At 56.6% G+C, this 18,243-nt stretch overlaps 1 long non-coding RNA gene across 1 annotated transcript; it reads right to left on the reverse strand.

The window, feature by feature from the left end:
• Positions 1 to 13,233: 13,233 nt before the first annotated feature.
• LOC113188095 (uncharacterized) lies at positions 13,234 to 15,074 on the reverse strand. The gene is made up of 2 exons (XR_003301502.1): positions 14,674 to 15,074; positions 13,234 to 13,689 (listed from the first exon to the last, which is right to left on the reverse strand). It is a non-coding gene; the product is annotated as an uncharacterized LOC113188095 (long non-coding RNA).
• Between the last annotated feature and the right edge of the window lie 3,169 nt (positions 15,075 to 18,243).

The following is an 18,243-nucleotide window of genomic DNA, read 5'->3' on the forward strand; positions in this document are numbered from 1 at the left end:
AACTGTTTAGAAAAAAGATGAAAACACAAGCCACGACTTGTTACAAGTAACCACAACTGGCAACACGCTGGAGCCTTGTCAAGCAGCAGCATATTGCTCAACACTGTCACATTGTACATGACCCAGTGTCCCATTTACAGCATTGGTACTTTTCACCATTAAAAATTTGAAATACAGCACTTTACTTGAAATAAAATGACCACCTCATTCCACAAAGTATTTTTGTGAACACATTTCTTTTTTTTTTATCAGTTAATATTGTGTTCAATTGAACACTACAAGTAATTTTTTTTTTTTTTTTTTTGGTACTGGGGATTGAACCCAGTGGTGCTTAACCAAAACCACATTCCCAGCCCTTTATTTTTTTAAATATCTTTATTTTATTTATTTTTTATATGGTGCTGAGGATCGAACCCAGGGCTTCCCGTACACTAGGCAAGCGCTCTACTGCTGAGCCACAATCCCAGCCCAGCCCTTTATTTTTTATTTAGAGATAGGGTCTCTCTAAGCCGCTTAGGGCTTGCTAAACTGCTGAGGCTTGCCTTGAATTTGTGATCCTCCTGCCTCAGCCTCCAGGCCTATGCCACTGAGCCAAGCTTACAAGTAATTTTTGCTGCAAAGTTTATGCCATTTCACAATGAATTTTATTTTTTTGCTACCAGGTATTGAACCCACCAGGGATGTTTAACCACTGAGCCACATTCCCAACCCTCTATCTATCTATCTATATATATATATTTTTTTTTTTAAATTTAAAGATGAGGTCTTACTGAGGCTGGCTTTAAACTTATGATCCTTCTGCCTCAGTCTCCTGAGCTGCTAGGATTTCAGGTGTGCACCACTACACCAGGCTCGTTTTCACAATAAATTTAAAAATACTTTACAATATTCCAATCATTCCCCTATTACTTTTCTGAAAATAATACACCCCGAGACAGGTGTATAATCCTAGCAACTCCAGAGGCTGAAGACCACAAACTCCAGGCCAGTCCAGGCAACTTAACAAGAATCTCTCAAAAAATAAGAAAGGGTAGGAAATATAGATCGGTGGTAAAGTGTCCCAGTGTTCAATCCCCAGTATCTAAAACAACAACAAGAACAAAACCTCTTAAAAAACGGCAATTATTTCTATGTTACCATAAATAGTATACTTGTGCTCAATTGAAGTTCCGGTTTTATCCCCAGTGTGTAACCTGGGGTTGAACCCGGGACGCTTAACCACTGAACCACATCCCCAGTCCTTTTTATTTTTATCTTGGGACAGGGTCTCGCTCAATTCTTAGGGCCTTGCAAGTTGCTAAAGCTAGCCTTGAACTTGGGATCCTCCAGCCTGCCTCCAGAGTCACCCTGATGACAGGCGTGCACCCGGCCAGGTTTGGTTGGTTTTAAGCAGTCTGCGAATGCTAGCTTATCATTTCTTTCTTTCAATATTTAATATTATGAAACATATACTATTTTATGGTTAAAAATAACGTTAGCCACAGGCCTGTACCACGGAAGCTGCGCAAGTGGGTCCCAAGTTCGAGGCCAGCCAGGGCTGCTGAAGACCATCTGAAAAAGTTAAAGGGCTGGGCTGTCCCCAGTACCATGCAAAACATAAATAAAAATAAAATTGTTACCATTACATTCAACGAACATCTCTAATAAATAATTTTGTTTTCAGCCAAGGGCGGTGCGCAACGCCTCTAATCCCGGCGGCTCGGGAGGCTGAGGCAGGAGGATCGCGGGTTCAAAGCCAGCCTCAGGATTTAGCGAGGGCTTAAGCAACTCAGCGAGGCCCTTTCTCTAAGTTTAAAAAAAAAAAAAAAAAATTAAAGGGCTGGGGACGAGGCTCAGTGGTTAAGGGCACCAAGAAGGAAAATAATAATAATAAAGCGGCTTTATTTTCCAGCGTCCTCATGGCGACGTGGAGACCCTGCATTAGTCTCGGGCCCCGGGTGCATTTTCTTTTTCCGTGGGAAACGCGACTCGCATCCCAAATCGCGCGGACACTTTCCAAAGGGCCGGGTCTCGCGCTCGGCGCCGAAGCGAAGGCCTCGCGGGACATGCCTGTCCCTCCGCCGAGGAGGAAGCGCGCGCAGACCGCCACGAGGGCGCGAGAAGAAAATGGAGGCCCGTCCTCGCGGCGCGTCCGGCGCCTGCGCGCTGCGGCCGCCCCGCCCGGCCCGCGACGCCGTTACGACCGTTGAAGGAGGAGAGCGGAGGCCACGGCGCCACACGGCCCCGCCCCGCGCTCCAGCGCGCGTTTCCGGCGAGCCCGGCTCCCGCCCTGCGAGTCCGCTCCAGGCCGCTCCCGACCGCCAGCCGCTCCGCAGGCCCCACCCGCGCTCCGTGCTTTCCCTCCAGCCCTTTGTGTCCCGGCGCGCGTCGGGAGGGACGCGGGAACGCGCGCTGCGCCTTGCGCCTGCGCAAGAGTGCGGTGCGCCCCGCCCGGGCTCGGGAGTGGGCAGCGGCCGGTCGCAGCGCCCCGCCCTCGCCCCGCCCCCGCCCGCCATTTCGTGCTCGAGCGCCTCGCCTGGGCCGGCGCGCGGCCTTCGCGTGATGGACGCCCGGAAGCTGGCTCAACAAAGCCTTGAGAGCCGCGGGTTGCAGCTGCGGGCCGGCCCCCGGGGCGCGCTCGGCCTCGCGTGTGCAAGGCGCCCGGCGTGCGCCGTCCCGGGTGTGCAGTCTCGGAGAGTGCCCGCTGCCCGGCGTGCGCACCCAAAGTCGTGTTTGCAGTGCCAGGCAGGACCTCGTGGGGCTTCACGTAACTCATGTGCACGAGCTTGAGGACACCTGGGGACCTGAGTGCGTGCACACTTGCGTTTACATCGTCCAGCTGCTCACCAGCCTGAGTGTGCTGGAGCGCGCGTTTGCAGGAACCTGGGGTGTACGCGGACACGTGCACTGGGGAGGGGGCGGGCCTGCAAGTGCAAGCCCCGCCCCCACGTCCTGTGAACCGCAAAAACTGCCCCATTGTGGCCTGTTTGGATTCATTTCCTCCTATGAGTGTAGTGCAAAATGCAATGACGTTCCTGCCACCCTGTGTGATCCTCCACTCCCGCCAAAACACACACCCAGTGTGATTCTTAACCTTCCCTCTATTCCTTCCTCACTGACATGTGGGCTGCTGCTGTGTTGTGGACCCGACTTTTGCACTGCAGACAAGTGACATGGAGTGGCCAGGAGCACTAGCCGGTGGGGGATACAAAAAGTTACAGGCGTCATGATGCAGCTGTAGAGGAGACTGTCTGGCTCCTCCTGGTCAGGCAAAGCCTCCGGAGAAAGCAGAAGGGAGACCAGTATGGCTGCCAAGGCCTAGTGTGGAAGGATCAGGGTCAAGGCTCACGACCCTGCCTCAAAGGAGCAAGAGAGAAGAAGACAGGGTTCTAAGTAGAGACAGCAGTCATGGAAAGGAGGGTGTGTAGGCGACCTGTTTGTTGAGGGGAGGTGCAGGAAGAAAACTTGAGGACCCACCTCTCATACCTCCAACTTCCCACTGAGGACAGCAGTCCACCACAACCTCAGTATGTCACTGAGCCCGTTTGAACAGGCCTCATGAGAGAATGGGCCACTTCCCAGACAGTCTTCTGGTGTAGGCCACATCATTTCCATCTGAAATAAATTTTCTGACACCCAAGGATTTGGAGGGTGGGGGTTGGGGTTTCACTTTATTGCCCAGGCTCACTTTGTTGTCCTGGGTTCATGTGACCCTCCTGCCTCAGCCTTCTGAGTAGCTGGGACTACTGGCAGTGGCACAAAAGCCCATGCTGGCTCTTGATTTATAGCGTGGGTGGGTGGGCCACATTGCCTCTCCACGAGGGGAGTGACCTGGAGTACATCCTCCCTCTCCTGGTCTGTCTACAGTTGGGCCAGCCACAGTTGGTGCTGTGGAAGTTGGCCATATTCCTGGCATCAGCTGGGACGCTTCTTAGAAGGTAGTGGTCACTCCAGCTGTCCATCAGAGCAGGACCATCAGCACTCTGATAGCACAGCAGAGCAGTTCTGCCCACCTGAGAGGCAGGTCCTGGGTCCAGCAGCTGGCTGTGATCCCTGTGTCACTCAGGCATGGCATGTGGTAGGTTTTGCTATCATTTCATCCACCAACAGGGCCAAAGGCTGGAGACAGGAAGGCGGCACCTGAGGCCTGGTCTTGAGTCTGACCAGAAGTGAGTGAGGTGGTCTTACCTCTCTGCCACACAGGCAGGTCTCAACCTTTCTCAGGCCTCAGGATCTGGGAGATGCCATCATCGCTCAGGGACCCCTGAAGTGTAAGGTCTCCAGAGGCTGGACCTGCCCCCTCTGAAGGCTGCTCTAAGCATGGGGGTCTGGGCCCAGGAAACACCTGGTGGGGAATTTTTCTGGCCGCTGACCTCCAAAGGGATGCATTTAAGGGAGGAGGGGTCCTTCAAGAAGAGAAGGCCACCTTGTGCCTACTGACTTCCTGCAGAGGCCTGTGGACTGTGTGGGGCCTGTATGCCTGAGTAAGTACTTCAATGAAAACTCCGGAGGGAAACAATCTTCGCCCACGAGAAGGCAGGTTATGAAATGCTTCCCCTCTAAGCAGCAGCTGGGACTTGGATGACTCTGTGACAACACCAAGAAATAAGCCTTTGCTTTGGGCTCCTGGAGAGGGACTCAAGGGACCGAGAGTGGCTGTTGCTGCTGGGTGTGTGGAAGTTCCTCTGGGAGAGAGTTTTCCAGGCCATTCCAGAGGCTCCTGGGTGTGACAGCTCCAAGATCTCAAAGCCAAGATGGCCAGTCCTGGTAGTCCCCAGGCATGTCCTGCCCTGGGAATCAGGTAGCCCCCACCCCCACACACAGTCTGCTTGGGAAGTGAGGAGGAGGGGACACCCTGCCAAGCGGGTGTCCCCTAGGCAGAATAGCAGGAGGACCACCAAGCAGGCCAGTGCACTTCCTGCCTTCCCTGGGGTTAGCCAATCCTCTAGGGTGGACCCATTCCCCCTGCCAGGGCCTCAGGGCGGTTCCTCTTGGGTCCAGCTGCCCTAGCCACTGCCTGTCAGGGAGGAGGCCTGGGCGGGGAGTGAGAGGGAGGGACCAAGCAGAGCCACTGCCCAAAGGCTGTGTGGCTGAAGACACAAACATTTCCTTATGTGGTGGCTTTGAAGGCCTAGGCGGTGCCCAAGCGGCTGCTAGGAACAGCCAGACTGTGCCCTGGGTGATCCCAGTCTCAGCTTGAGAACAAAGTCCCCCTACCTTGCTCTTTGTTCCTAGGAAAACCTCCCAGATTCCCCTGGGAGGAAGTGGACACTGCTTGGCCAGACCCTCTCTCCTGCCTCCACGGTGTTTGTGAGAGTGTCCCTGAGGCTGGAAGTCCAGGCAGAGACCACAGGCCTGGGAGGAAGGGGTGAAGAGTGCCCTGGCAGGCCCCTTGCCCCTTCCAGGCCTGCTGATGCTGGCACAGCGTGGCACCCTCTGTTTCCCTAGACTTTGGGAACTATATTTGGTCATGGGGGGGATAGCAGGGTGACTCATGAGAGGGATGGCCCTGGGATGGGACACCAAGGAGCTGATCTGTGGAAATGTGATTCATTTCTGTTCCCAGGCCTGCTGCAGGCTCCAGCCCTCCTTGAGGGCTTGACATCAAAGCTAGAAGCAGACAGGGGTCCCTCCCCAGGCCAAGGGGGACCCTGAACTTGCCCAAGATGCGGGACAGTGACGCAATGGCCCTCAAACTGCTCCAGTCCTCCCTACACCAGGCCCTGTGTTCACTCCGGGCCCCTGAATTCTTCAGATTATGGCCTTTCAGCAGCAGACTTCCACGTCCAGTAGCCCAGGCTCCCTGTGGCATGTTTTAGGTTTGAGTCTTTTTGTTGTTGTCATTAGGGCTGGGGATGGAACCCAAGGCCTCCCACGTGCTAGGCAAGCATTCTGTCACTGAGACAAGGTCTTTATTTCTCAGGCTGGCCTAGAATCCACTATCCTGCCTCAGCTTCTAGAGTGGCTGGGATTGCAGGTGTGCACCACGCACTCTACCCTGGGGCGTTCAGTGGGCAGTTTGCTCCCCTGAGCATCTCTAACTGGTCTGGTTTCAGGTAGGATCATTTGAAGCTGCATTACAGAGAACCCAGTCCAGGAGGCCTTTGTGTGCCCTTCCACTCCCTGCATCTAGCTCCCTTGTTCCTCTGACCAGTTTCCAGTGACCTGTCCCTCCTCCCAAAGCCCTTTAATCCCTGCCTCCCTGAGGTTCTTCCCTCATCTCTGAGTCACAGGGCTCTTAGCCCCAAGCCCCTTCCCCTGCTACTTCCCTTACTACTGACACTGGAAAGTCACCTCCTGCCCCTAGCCCAAGCCCACCTTGCTCTATCCTGAGTCAGTAGGAATCGCAGGGTCCAAGCCTCCCAGTTAGAAAACCACTGTTCTGTGGGACACTAGGTTCCAGGAGCTGAAGTAGAGAATCTTGTTAATGTCAGGGTTAGCTGGGCACCAATTCAGGAGGTGGAGATAGCCCCAGCACCCAGTTACCTTCAGTAACTGAATGGGATATTATCTCAAAGTAAAGACTTTTACAAAAGACTGAGGATGTTGCGCAGTAGTAAAGAGCCCCTGGGTTCAAGTTCCCAGGGAAAAAAAAAAAAAAAAAAAACATGTTAGTGGCCATGCTTGCCCAACGCACGGGAGCAGCACACCAGTGGTAAACTGTGGGTTTTGGACACTCTCCATTGGGGAGAATCTCTGAGGAACCTGGAGAAGGTGGATGAGGAAATGGATCCTCTGAAACATGGGGCATCCCATCATCCGGTCATTGATCAGATGTCCCCTCAGTGTTAGGAGGGACGTTAATCCTCATGTCACTCAATCCAACCACCTGCAGCAGACACCTCTCCTGTGCACTCCTCCATAGCCCTCGGTGTCAGAGCCCTCACTGCCTTGGCGTACTTTGTCCTGTATGGAATCGAGGCCTTCCATCTTTAGTATCGTCCTCATGGTCCTGACTGTGCCTGACCCTGAACACCCTATGAAGACAGGATCCAGGGGCAGGTTTGCCCCCTGCTGAATCCCAATGCCTCCCACAGAGCTGGACACAGTGGTGTCCAATGGGTGTGTTGTCAGAATGCAGACGAAGCAATACTGAATGATAGCCAAGGTGCCACCTTGAAGCCACCCACTCTAGGCTAAATGACATCAGCTCCCCCCACCACCACCTATGACACCATTTCTAGAACACTCTTCCCTTCCACCTGCTGTCACAACCAGGTGGCTTCCTGGCATGCACTTGGTCCTTCAGGCATGTCCTGAATGACACGGAAGTGGAATGGGGTGCCTGCTTGCCTGGGCACTCTGCACGCTTTTGCACTGTGTCCCTGCACTGGGCACTCTGCACTGTGTCCCTGCACTGTGTCCCTGCACTGGGCCCCTGCACTGGGCACTCTGCACTGTGCCCCTGCACTGGACCCCCGTAGGCCTCGTGTCAGCACCACTGTGTGGTGGCATCTCCCTGAGCCCCAGGCACACCTATAGCCTTCCTGTCCACAGCTGTGACAAAGAGGAGGGCTCCTTGCCACATATAGCATCAGTGCTATCCCTTTGGATGGGCCCTTGCTGCCAGGGGCATCTTGGGGTCCTAGGTTGAGGAGTGGGCAGCCCCTGGGTGAACCTGCTCTTGGGGCCTGGACGATGCCAGAGTCGGCCCTGGCTTGGTTTTCCCAGGAGCGAGACCTGCCCTCTCCCCAGTGCCCAAGCTAAGATCCCTAATCTGCAGTGCCTGCTGCTGTTGGTGGAGCCCCTTAGGCCCTGGAACTTCCAGAGCCTGAGGCTGAGCTTTGCCTGCCCACCTAGCTGGGCAGGTGTGGGCAGTTGTGAGTACATGGCTGTGTCTGTATGTTTGTGAACTGATTCCTGATGGCTGGGAGGAGAGGACCCACCTGTCAGGGGCTGTCAGACCTCAGACCCTGAAACACCTGCTCCTTCCTGCCCCTCCTTAATTGTTTGAGGCAATTAAGGTCCACTCTTTATCCCAACCTACAGACTGGGCTCAGACCCCTAAGGCTGCCTGCTGTCTGGCAGACTTCAGCCCAACTGGGACCAAGCCCCCTCTGAATTGGCAGGTCAAGGTCAAGAGAGAATGAGGTCCACAGTCCTTCCAGGAGGGATCTGGGGTCTGTGCCCTGAGACGGTTCCCTCCCCTGAAGGAGTTTTATGTTGCAGGGAGTGCTCACCCTTCTCTAGAGACCCAGCCTGCCAGGAGGAGGTGGGCATCATTCCAGGCCTGGTGCAGTGGTGGGAGCCTCAGTGGGGTCCGGGATGGGGCTGGGCGTGGAGGGGAAGGCCAGGACTGGTGCTCCCCACTGGACCCCACCACTGCATCTTTGACAGAGGAAACTCAGGAACCAAGGTTAGTGCAGGGCAACTGATAGGAATGTCTAGTTCTACCTGGGATGAGGAGACGGGCCCCGGGAGGGAGGCTTTCCTGGTCCCTGAGCCCACACACCCCATCCAGCTCTACAGGCTCCCCTGGGCCAGACTCTGTCCCAGCACACTTGGCTGCTTTAGTCCAGCTTAGTCCAGACCCATTTCACAGGGCTTACTGGGGTGGCCAGTAAAGGCCCCCGCCCAGAAAGGACAAGAGGAGCAGACCCCACTCCCAGACTCCATTTTCCTGTCACCTGCCTCCACCCACAGCGGGACACATGTGCACTCGTCACTGTGTTCCCCACGATGCTGGAAGTGTGGATTTGCAGACAGGGCTCCTTCATTGGCCCAGCCCTCTGGATCCCCCAGAGCACACCTACACTGCCAAATACAGCCAGGCCGGGGTTCTAAAGAGCCCCAGACATGTTCTCAAGTCAGGGTTGAAGTTGGGCTCTGACACTAGCTGGCTGGGTGACCTTGGACAGGTGGCCCTCATTCCTTGAGCCTCCCACTAGAACCCTTGAAGTCAGCTTCTGGCCAGAGAATGCAATTCGTCTGATTCTGGGAGAGTAGGCCCAACTGAACTGGAGCTGGGTGGGAAGGGACAGGGAGGTCAAGACCAGAGCCTGGTGAGAAATGCAAAAATGACCCACATGTAAATCAGTCAAAGTCAATGCCTTCTCTTAGGACAAGTCACACCCAGGTGCCCCAAAGAGTGCCCATGACTTGACCCCTGGGTATCTGCAAAGACAGGAGTGGCCTGGGCACCTGAAGGGGCATGGTGACATAATCTGCAGGGAACAGTCCAGCTGGAAGCCAGACCCCCTCCTGTGAGCCCAGAGCCCTGTCCCTCAGTGAAGCTCAGTACTCTGTCCCAGATCACCCTACAGATGTCAGCATGTCATACCTCAAGCCAAGAAAGGAGTGCCTTTCAGTCTGGGGATGATGTGGCACAGATCCAGGAGGAGCTGACTGCTGCTCCCTCCCCAGGGACCACTGTGGACTCGGGAAGGGCATGCGGGCCAGGCTCACAGGGCTCTTCCTTGCATGAAATACCCCGGGGTGGCAGGGAGCCAGTCTTGGGCCCTGTCTCCAAGAATGCTGGGTAGGGTGACACCAGCTTGGGGGAGGGGTGTTTGTTCCCCAAGGCTGCCACAGGCTGGCAGCTGGGCCACTGGGGCCCGGGGGAGACCCAGATGTTGTCCCTTTCAGCTCACTGCTTCCCAGAGTGTGACAGGGAGACAAGCGGCCATGAGCAGGAGAGGCCCCTCCTGATCACAGAGCAGTGAGGAGGGAGGGCAGGCCATCTGTTCCCCAGGCTGAGGGGCAGACTAGGCCTGGGGGGTGGCTTCCCAGGACCAGCAGGCAGGGCCACCTTCTGGCCAGAAGTGGACTTCAGGGGTTCTAGTGGGAGGCTGAGTGGACCGCAGAGGAGCTGGATTCAGAACCCCACACAGAGAGTGAGCCTCAGAGGAACCCTGGCCTAGAAGGGAAGACCCCGTTGTGAGGCAGCTGGGAAGGGGCCGCCCCAGCCTGTAGGCGTGCACCCCAGATGCTCTACCCCGACCTGCCTGGCAGTTTCAAAGGCCTTTTTAGACCCTGGGCAGCAACAGAGGTCCCCACTGACTAGTCCCCCTCCCCCTCGGGGCACCTCACTTCCTGCCTCTGTACCTGAAGACAGTTCCCAGTCTGTCTCCAGGGAGGAAGCAGAGGAGTGGCAGACACCCCCCATCAGCAGGCTCTTGCTGCGCATGGTTCCATTCTACACCATCCCTCATCGGGGACACTTGACTCCGCCATTGAGCTCCACGATGGCTCCTTCCAGCCAATGCTGAAGCCACCCAAGCCCCTCTCATGTTACCGCGAAGCACCAGAGCCCATCTGCCTCCCCACTGTCTTTCTTCATGGCTACACTTTGAAGGACATGTCCATGCCCCAGCCCACTTCCTCTTCCCTTCCTCATTGTTCAGTCCCATGGCTGTCCTGCAACTGCTGTCTGCACCTCTGTGACTTTGCTGGTCCTCTGTCCTTTGAGATTCCCCCTCCCTGCTCCCAGGTGTGCCCATTCCCTGGCGTCCAACTTGGCACCCCTGGCTTCACTGCAGTTTCCTCTGTCCACCTGGGTCTTGATGCTAGCCTTCTCCCTTCAAGAGTGGCAGAGGGTTGGGCCGTTGAGTACCAGGGCCCTGGCATCAGATACCTGGGTTTCAAGACTCCTGGTTACCTGCCAGCTAAGTGGTCCCTCACCCCTTGTGCCCTCATGTCCTCAGGCATGAGGATGTAACAGTGAAGTGACCTCCCAGGCCTGTGAGGGTTTGGAAGCACAGGCACAGGGCAACTCTTGCTCACAGAAGAGCCAGAGGGCACTCTGCCTTCTGGGTCCTGGCACTGAGCTCTCAATGTGAGCAAGGGCCAGGGAAGCCTAAGGCTAAGGTTGAAGACCACTGCAGAGGGCCTCAAGCATCGGGGCTGACTTTGGAATTCCAGTGGTTTGAGGACACATCATGTGTAGCAGCACATTGCTCCTCCCAGCAACAGGGTGGGCTGGCTTTGGGGGGCTGAGCACAGAACATCATGTTTTTCTCTGATGTTCCTGCTCCCAAGGAGATCAGATCCCCCAGCTCCAGCCACCTTCCCCTGAGCATCTCCTCCAGATCCCTGGGGCCTAAGGGGCGGGGGCTGGCAACAGATGGGTTAACCCCTAGCCTGGCTGGTGGAAGGACTGCTTCCTCACCATGCAAACCCTGGGCTCCCTGCCTCCCCTGAGCCCTCCAGCTGCACAGCCCTCCCCTCACATGCATCCCCCACCACTCCTCTGACTGAAGGGGACAGAGGGCTCCCCCAGGTGGCCAAATGTGCCACAGCTGGAAGCTGGGAGTCCTGTGAGGACCTGCTTCAAACATGTGGCCCCTTCAGCCCCATGAATATATCTACTTGGTCAGACCAGGTGTTCTGTTTGAGGATTTGGAAAATCAGGTCCCCTGGGCGTGCATTTGTGTTGGCAAGACACAAGCCAGGTGGGCTGCCCAGCAGTCTTACAGTATTCTTAGCAGGCTCAGGGACTGCTCGCAGCCATTCTAAATGCTGCAGGGTCTGGTCTAACAGGCTCTTATGTGTCATGGGTCTCAGAACACAGAGACATGCACAGCACAGAAGCCCTAATAGAAACCAAAACACTCCAGTAAACTCTGTCGTGGACCATATGCCTTCACCTTGCTCCCGGTATTCCATCCTGCTTCATTTACTTCTCACAACAACTCAGGAGGCAGGCACTCACATTTCCCCATTCAGCAGATGAGGAAACCGAGGCTCAGAGGAGTTAAATCCCTTGTCTGAATCATGCCGCCAGGGGAAGGCTGAATTTTAACTCAGATACACCTGACTTCTCACGAAAGGACACAGGACTCTTTTCACCTCAGGTGTGAACACAGCAGGTGTTCAGCTAGAGCAGTGGCCATGCCTGCAATCCCTGTGAATCAGGAAGCTGAGACAGGAGAATCCCAAGTTCAAGGCCAGCCTCAGCAATTTAGCGAAGCAACACAGCAACTTAGTGAGACCCTCTCAAAATACAAAATGAAGCTGGTGTGGTGGGCGCACACCTGTAATCCCAGTGGCTCGGGAGGATGAGGCAGGAGCATCACAAGTTGGAAGCCAGCCTCAGCAACAGGGAGGCACTAAGCAATTCAGTGAGAACCTGTCTCCAAATAAAATATAAAATAGGGCTGGGATGTGGCTCAGTGGTTGAATGCCCCTGAATTCAATCCCTGGTACAAAATAAAATGAAATAAAAAAATGAAAAGGACAGGGGATGCAGCTCAGTGGTAAAACACCTAAGGATTCCATGCCCAGTACAGGATCCCCCCCCCCAAAAAAAAAAGCAGGTGCTCATCAGGTGGAGTGACAGCAGGCCAGTCAGACCAGCACAGTGAACACATACCTGCAAGAGAAAGAGAAGGAGAAAACCAGATTCCCTCCCAGGTTCATACAGGCACCTGCAGCAAGATGTGTGCAAGAAGACTTGGGCTGTGCCTGGGTATTAGTCCTTCTACACCACTCACACCTACACACCATTGAGTGCACGAATATCCAGAAATTCCCAGTGAGAGGCTGCAGCCCACCCTTGGTTTCCTGGCAGACTGAGTCCCAGCATTCTCAGACCCAGCCAGGTTCTGTGTTCCTGGTAACAGTCACCACATGAGTAGGGGACAGATCCATGAATGTGGGCTCTCTCTTGCGCTCGCACGCGCGCGCGCACACACACACACACACACACACAATCTTCTCAACATAAAACCTGCTGGCCTCCTGAGCACACAGTCAGCCCACAGTATACCTGTGTCACCCCCTCCAAGAGGATCTCAAGAGAGATGGAAGGTGAACTGGCCCAGGAGCTGAAAATCCCTGCCGCCCCATTTTCATGTGGGCAGGATTAAGCTCCTGGGATCCAGACCCTGGGTTGCAGAGTATCCTTGGGTGGTGGCCTCCAGCTCTCCCAGGCTATGAAGCAGGTCTTCTGCCCTCCCACTTTGAAGGTTGGCCAAGGCATGAAATGCCCAGGATGACCACCAGGGGGCGTGTGAGCATTGTTAATCCCTTCAGCCTGGTCTCCTAAAAAACTTCATTTAATTCATTTCTAAATATGTATTAAGCACTCATTTTGTGCCAGGTGCTAGGACAGAAAAGAAAGATGGGGGAGGTGGTTAGGGCAAGGGAAGAGGTGTGTGCCTACAGTTTAGAGGGACTGGAAGGTAATGGGGTGGGGGCTGGCAGGAAGGACTTGGTCAAAATAACAGCTAGAATGTACTGAGAACCAGCTGTGTTCTAAGATGTTCTAGATTTTTGGCATGCGTTAGTTCATTTAGTCAATGACTATGGGCTAGATAATTCAGAATGTCTTCTATTGTTCTTTATTGTTATTAGAGTAAGGCAGACAGACATGAGTTAAATCTCCTAGGTTGTCACAGGATTATAAAGGACAGTACAGGATGTGTGTTAAGTACCCAGAACGCTGCCCAGTTTCTATCATCATCCCCAATTTTCAGATAGGGACATTCAGGCACAATTAGCATTTAATCATGGGCAGGTTGGTTCCAGACGGTGGGCCTACCCAGGCACCATGAGAAAACTGGGGCGGGCAGTCCCAGAGAGGGGACAAGATCTAGTTTGTTTTTCACACAGCTGCAGGGTGACCAGCCTGATGGCAAGGGAACTAGCTAGCTAAAGCTGTCACCATGGTCCAGCAGTGATCAGGATGGCAGTGGATGGAGAGAAGACAGATTTGAGACTCATCCAGGAGGCAACATGGGGGGTCTTGGGGATTAGTTTCTTGCCAGAGTCCTGGGGAGGGAGGAGGCAGAAGCAGAGGATAGGGGAGAGTTAGGGGTGTGGGGGGCCCAGTATGTGGGCCCCAGACCTGCCCTCCAGCCTTGACCTGAGAGGTTCTACACTCCCAGGGCTGAAGATAAAGAAAGAGAAAGCTGCCCAATTCCTATGCCCATCTTTCCTGGATAGCCTCGGGATGGTGAGGACCAGGAACCCTCATACTCTGACTGTCTTCTGTTCAGGGCCTTGAGGATCAGGGATTCACCAGGATAGGCACCATAAGTGGCTCTCATCCCTCCTGACACCCTTGCCCATTGGTGAGTCCCTGAGACTCACCCACCCTTTAGGGGCGGCCAGTCCCCCAGCACCTGGGTAACGATAACATACCCCCTGACCTTACTAACAATCATGTGGAAGCTTTACTTTCAAAAAGCCCTCTCCTCTACATTTAATCTTCAGAGTGACCTGAGAGATAGGCCCCCATTATCGGGTTTCCAACAGCGAAGCCACATGGCAGGTAAGGAAGGGGCTTGCCGCACACAGCTGCCGAGCTGGTGCCTAGACCAACCCTCTTCCAGGTCTCTTTTTTGCTGCAAATCATGGGCTCTTCCTTCCCTGCCCCACCCCACCCCCTGCACTATCGGGTCATTGGTGGCCATCTGGGGAGATGGAGGCATCTGTCCCTTTCGGATTAGGATCCCTGTGCAGGCCTGGGGGTGGGGCCGCACCGCGGCAGGGCTCAGTCACCAGTCCAGCACGGGCTGAACCTAGGCCCAGCTTCGGGCCCCACCGGGGTGGAGGGAGGAGGGGAACTAGCTGGGTGAGGCCCAGGGCCTCACGTAGGGTAGGGGCGGGGTGGTACGTGCCTGGCAGACAAGTGGGGACAAAGAGGTCGCCAGCACACCTGGCGGCCGGCAGCCCGCGCCCGCCAGCCCAGATTCAAAGTGGAGCGGAGGCTATGATTGGTGGCCCAGCCTGGAGCCCCACCCCTTCTCTCACCTCCCAGGCCGCGGGCCCAGAGCGTGGAGTTGAGAGGCCTGGCTGGGGATGAGCTCAGTTAATTCCTTCTCGTGATCCCAAACCCTGCAGGGCCTCTGCCTGGCGGCGTGGCCCCCGAGCTGCCAGGCTCCGGCCATCTCGTCACCCCTCCCTGGGCAGACCTGCAGCCCGCGGCCTTCTGCGCAGACTGCTCTTGCCCCTAGCCCGCCTCTCGAGAACCCCCTGTTCCCAGGCCGCTTTTCCAGTCCAGGCACCACCTCGGGACAGCTTCCTGGGCCGCTGTCACTTTCCACGTGGGCTCCCTGGCCCTCTCGTGCCCGTCGAGCCTCCGCACGACGCTGCGGCCCAGGCCCCGCGACCCGGCGCCACCCCGAGTGCGGGGCGCCGACGGCGGCGGCGTGGGCGGGCGGGCGGGGCTGCCGCGGGGGGCTCGGGTTTCGGCCGCGAGGGGCGGGGCGGGCGCGAGGACCCGAGGCCGCGGCCAATCGGGCCGGGTCCCGACTCCACCAGCCGCCAATCACGGCCTGGCCGGACCTCCCCGCCCGCCGCGTCCTTTGTTCCCGCCGGCGCCCGCCGCTGCCCCCGGCCGCCGCAGGTCTCGGCCCGGCCACTTCCGGCCCGCGCGACCCGGCCGGGGGACTCCGCCCCGCCGCCTGGCACAGCCTGTTAGTGGCCTTGCACACTCGTGTGCTCGTGGCTGCCCCAAGGGGCTCGGGAGGGCGGAGCCAAAGCCCCAGAAAAGGACGGTGGGGAGTCTGAACTTTGACCCCGGGTCCGGGGCTACCGGTGCGCACCGGGACCTGGGCAGCGGTCCAGCCTGGGCCGCGGCTTCCCGCGCTCTCACGCCAGCTTACTTTTGCTGGGCTGCCTCCCCTGCCTCGTGGATGCCGAGCTGGCCTTGGGGACACAGCCTCTGCGAGGCCCCTGAGAGTCGCAGGTGCCTTCCTCCGGTTCTGTCCGGCAGCGAGCCGATGAAGGACCGGGAGCCCCGTGCCTGGCAAGGCAGACCACAGCGCTCTCCCTGCTTGTCCATGCAAGGGACAGCAGGCCAGCGACAAGCCCGGTCCAGATGCTTCCCTGGACACACACACCTGCAGGCCCAGTCCTGATTCCAGTTGAGACCGAGTGGAGGCTCACTGAGTTAGAGCTGCAGTTTCTCACGATGTGAAATGGGAACAGTTACTGTATTGGTGTCAGGTTTGGTTTTGTTTTTAATCCCAAGTCAGGCCTATGGTAAAGACCAGAAGAGCTAAAACGCGAAGACCAGAGTGACTGGTAAGGAGCTGGGCACGCCACGCACTTGCCCTCTGAGAGCCTGCCTGGCTCCAGTTCCCAGATCCAGTGGACACTCCTGCTCTCCTTCCCCCTCGTTGAGATGCTCTCTCCCTTGACCCTGAGCTTCCACTCAGGACTCTATCCTCAGCCTCCTTTTCCTTATTCTCTCTACCCTCTGGGAGTGCGTTGACTCTTCTGATTTTCCTGCCTCCCCTCTCCCCTGGGAGACTCCACAAAGGCCTTGAAACACCTCGAACTCAGAAGTCCTCACCACCACCCCACCTGCCCAACTGCTCTGTTTCTGTGAAGGAATCACCATTGTCTAGGAGAGACCTGCATGTCATTGCCCTGCCATGGCCCCACATGCTCTGATGGAGTCTGGCTCTTAGACCCAACCTCTTCTCCCAGGGCCCATACCTTGGCTCGCTCTCTCTTACTTTTGGCCTGGTCTCTGCCTCCACAGTTCGCAGGGCCCACTGTTGAAAGGGTCCCTCTTCCTAATGCCCTCAGCATCCAGGCTCAGCTCCTGACCGACAGGGACTTGCCATCTAACCCTGCTTGTTTTCCTGTCTCAACCACAGGCACACAGGATTGCTTCAGTTAAAGCCCTTGAGGTAGGTTAGGCTAGTGAGTGGGTCCACCTGCCTAGGGCCCCCTAACAGAAGCAGTGCTGAGCTGGGGACGGGGAGGGAGCATCAGAGGAACAGCTGAGGCTGGGTGGGGAGCAGACTCACCCAGTAAACAGGCCCTACAGACAGGCACACAGGGTGAGACCTGGTTCTGAACTGGCCACTTTGTGACTTTGTCTTGGTTACTCACCCTCTCTGTTTCTCCTGGTGTCCCAGATGAGTTTAATATGGCAACTGAAGGAGAATTTAGGGCCAGAAATGGGCAGGGTCTGCCTCCTCTCCAGGGGATTCCCCAGGGCCCCAGCTTCTAAATCACCTGGGGAAGGGGAGGGGCAGGGAATAAGATGGAGGAGCCAGTTGGGAGGCATTGGGGAGGAGGGAAGGGAGCTGAGGGGGAGGGGAGACACACAAAAGAGACCAGCTGCTGTTTGCACACAAACCCCAAGTTGATAATGAGTGGAGGGCAGGGGCTGCTGGGAAATGGCTTGGCAGAAGCCTCTGCCCAGGATGGTGCCCCTCCCTCTGCCACCTCCTCAGGGTTCCCAACCCACACCCAGAGAATGAATTTCCCCCCAGGGCAACATCAAGGGAGGGCAAGAGGGCCCAGTCTGAGTGAGGTGGCCCCGTAGCCCAAGGTAGCACCCATCCTGAGCACAGCCTCAAAGTCCACTGGAAGGGCTTGTGCCTAATGGAGCCCAAGGTCCCCCAAGCAGCTCCAAGCAGGCCCAGGTCCATCTCTGAGCTCCTGGTTGGAATTAAAGCACTTGGAGAGGATCTAAGAAGAGGGAGCCTCCTAGGGAAGAGGCCTGGGAAGGTCTTCTGCCCAGGCAGGACCTCCCCCAAGCAAAGGGATGTGGGGAGGCCAGTAGGCTCCTCCTGCTTGTGCCTAGAACCCCAGTAATGCCAGGAGGGCTGCCTGTGGCCCATCGGACAGGATGCAGAGAAACGAGCCAAGCAAGACCAGCTGGCACCCAGGGTGTCAGCAGTGGGAACCCCACCACCCTCTGCTACCCCCACAGTAAGAGTCATGGAAGGGTTCCCCTCCTGTGGCCCCTGGGCCTGCTCTGCTCTGTGCCAGTGTCTCCTGACCCTGGGGGTCTGGCTGGCCTGTTGGCATCCCCCATGCCCACAGCCAGCTCCTGCCATGTGGGCTGTGGATGCAGCTGACAGGCCTGCGTGTACACAAGCACGTGTTCTCCCTGCTGCGTGTGCCAGCCTAGCAACCAGGAGGGGCTGGCAGCTCCCGTCGTCCCTGCCAACACCTGCTCCAGGAGAGGGGCGGCCTAATGGTGAGAACGGAGGACAGGGCTGAGGCAAATGAACAGTGTAGGGCCTTGGGCTTCTGGGCCCATCCCCAAGAAGCCAGGGGCTGAGGTTTGTAGGGAGAAAACCTAGGGGAGGGGGGTGGAGCAGGAGACCTGGGCAGGGCCCGGCAGGGCAGTGGCATGGTTACTGTGGATGCCCTGTTAGCACTTTGTCCTTCCCTGTCACGGCTGGAATGAGACTAGGTGCAGGGAGGGCAGAGACAGGGGTCCAGGGATGTGGGGGTGCTGGCAAAGGCTTGGAGGGGCTATAGGGGTGCAAGGTCAGAGGTGTATGAAGGGGACTGAATGAAGGGACTTGAACACCCAAGTGAATGGGCAGCGTGTCCTGGAGTCAGTGGGAG

The sequence above is a fragment of the Urocitellus parryii genome, chromosome 1 (genome assembly GCF_045843805.1).
Source record: "Urocitellus parryii isolate mUroPar1 chromosome 1, mUroPar1.hap1, whole genome shotgun sequence".
Classification (NCBI taxonomy): Eukaryota; Metazoa; Chordata; class Mammalia; order Rodentia; family Sciuridae; genus Urocitellus; species Urocitellus parryii.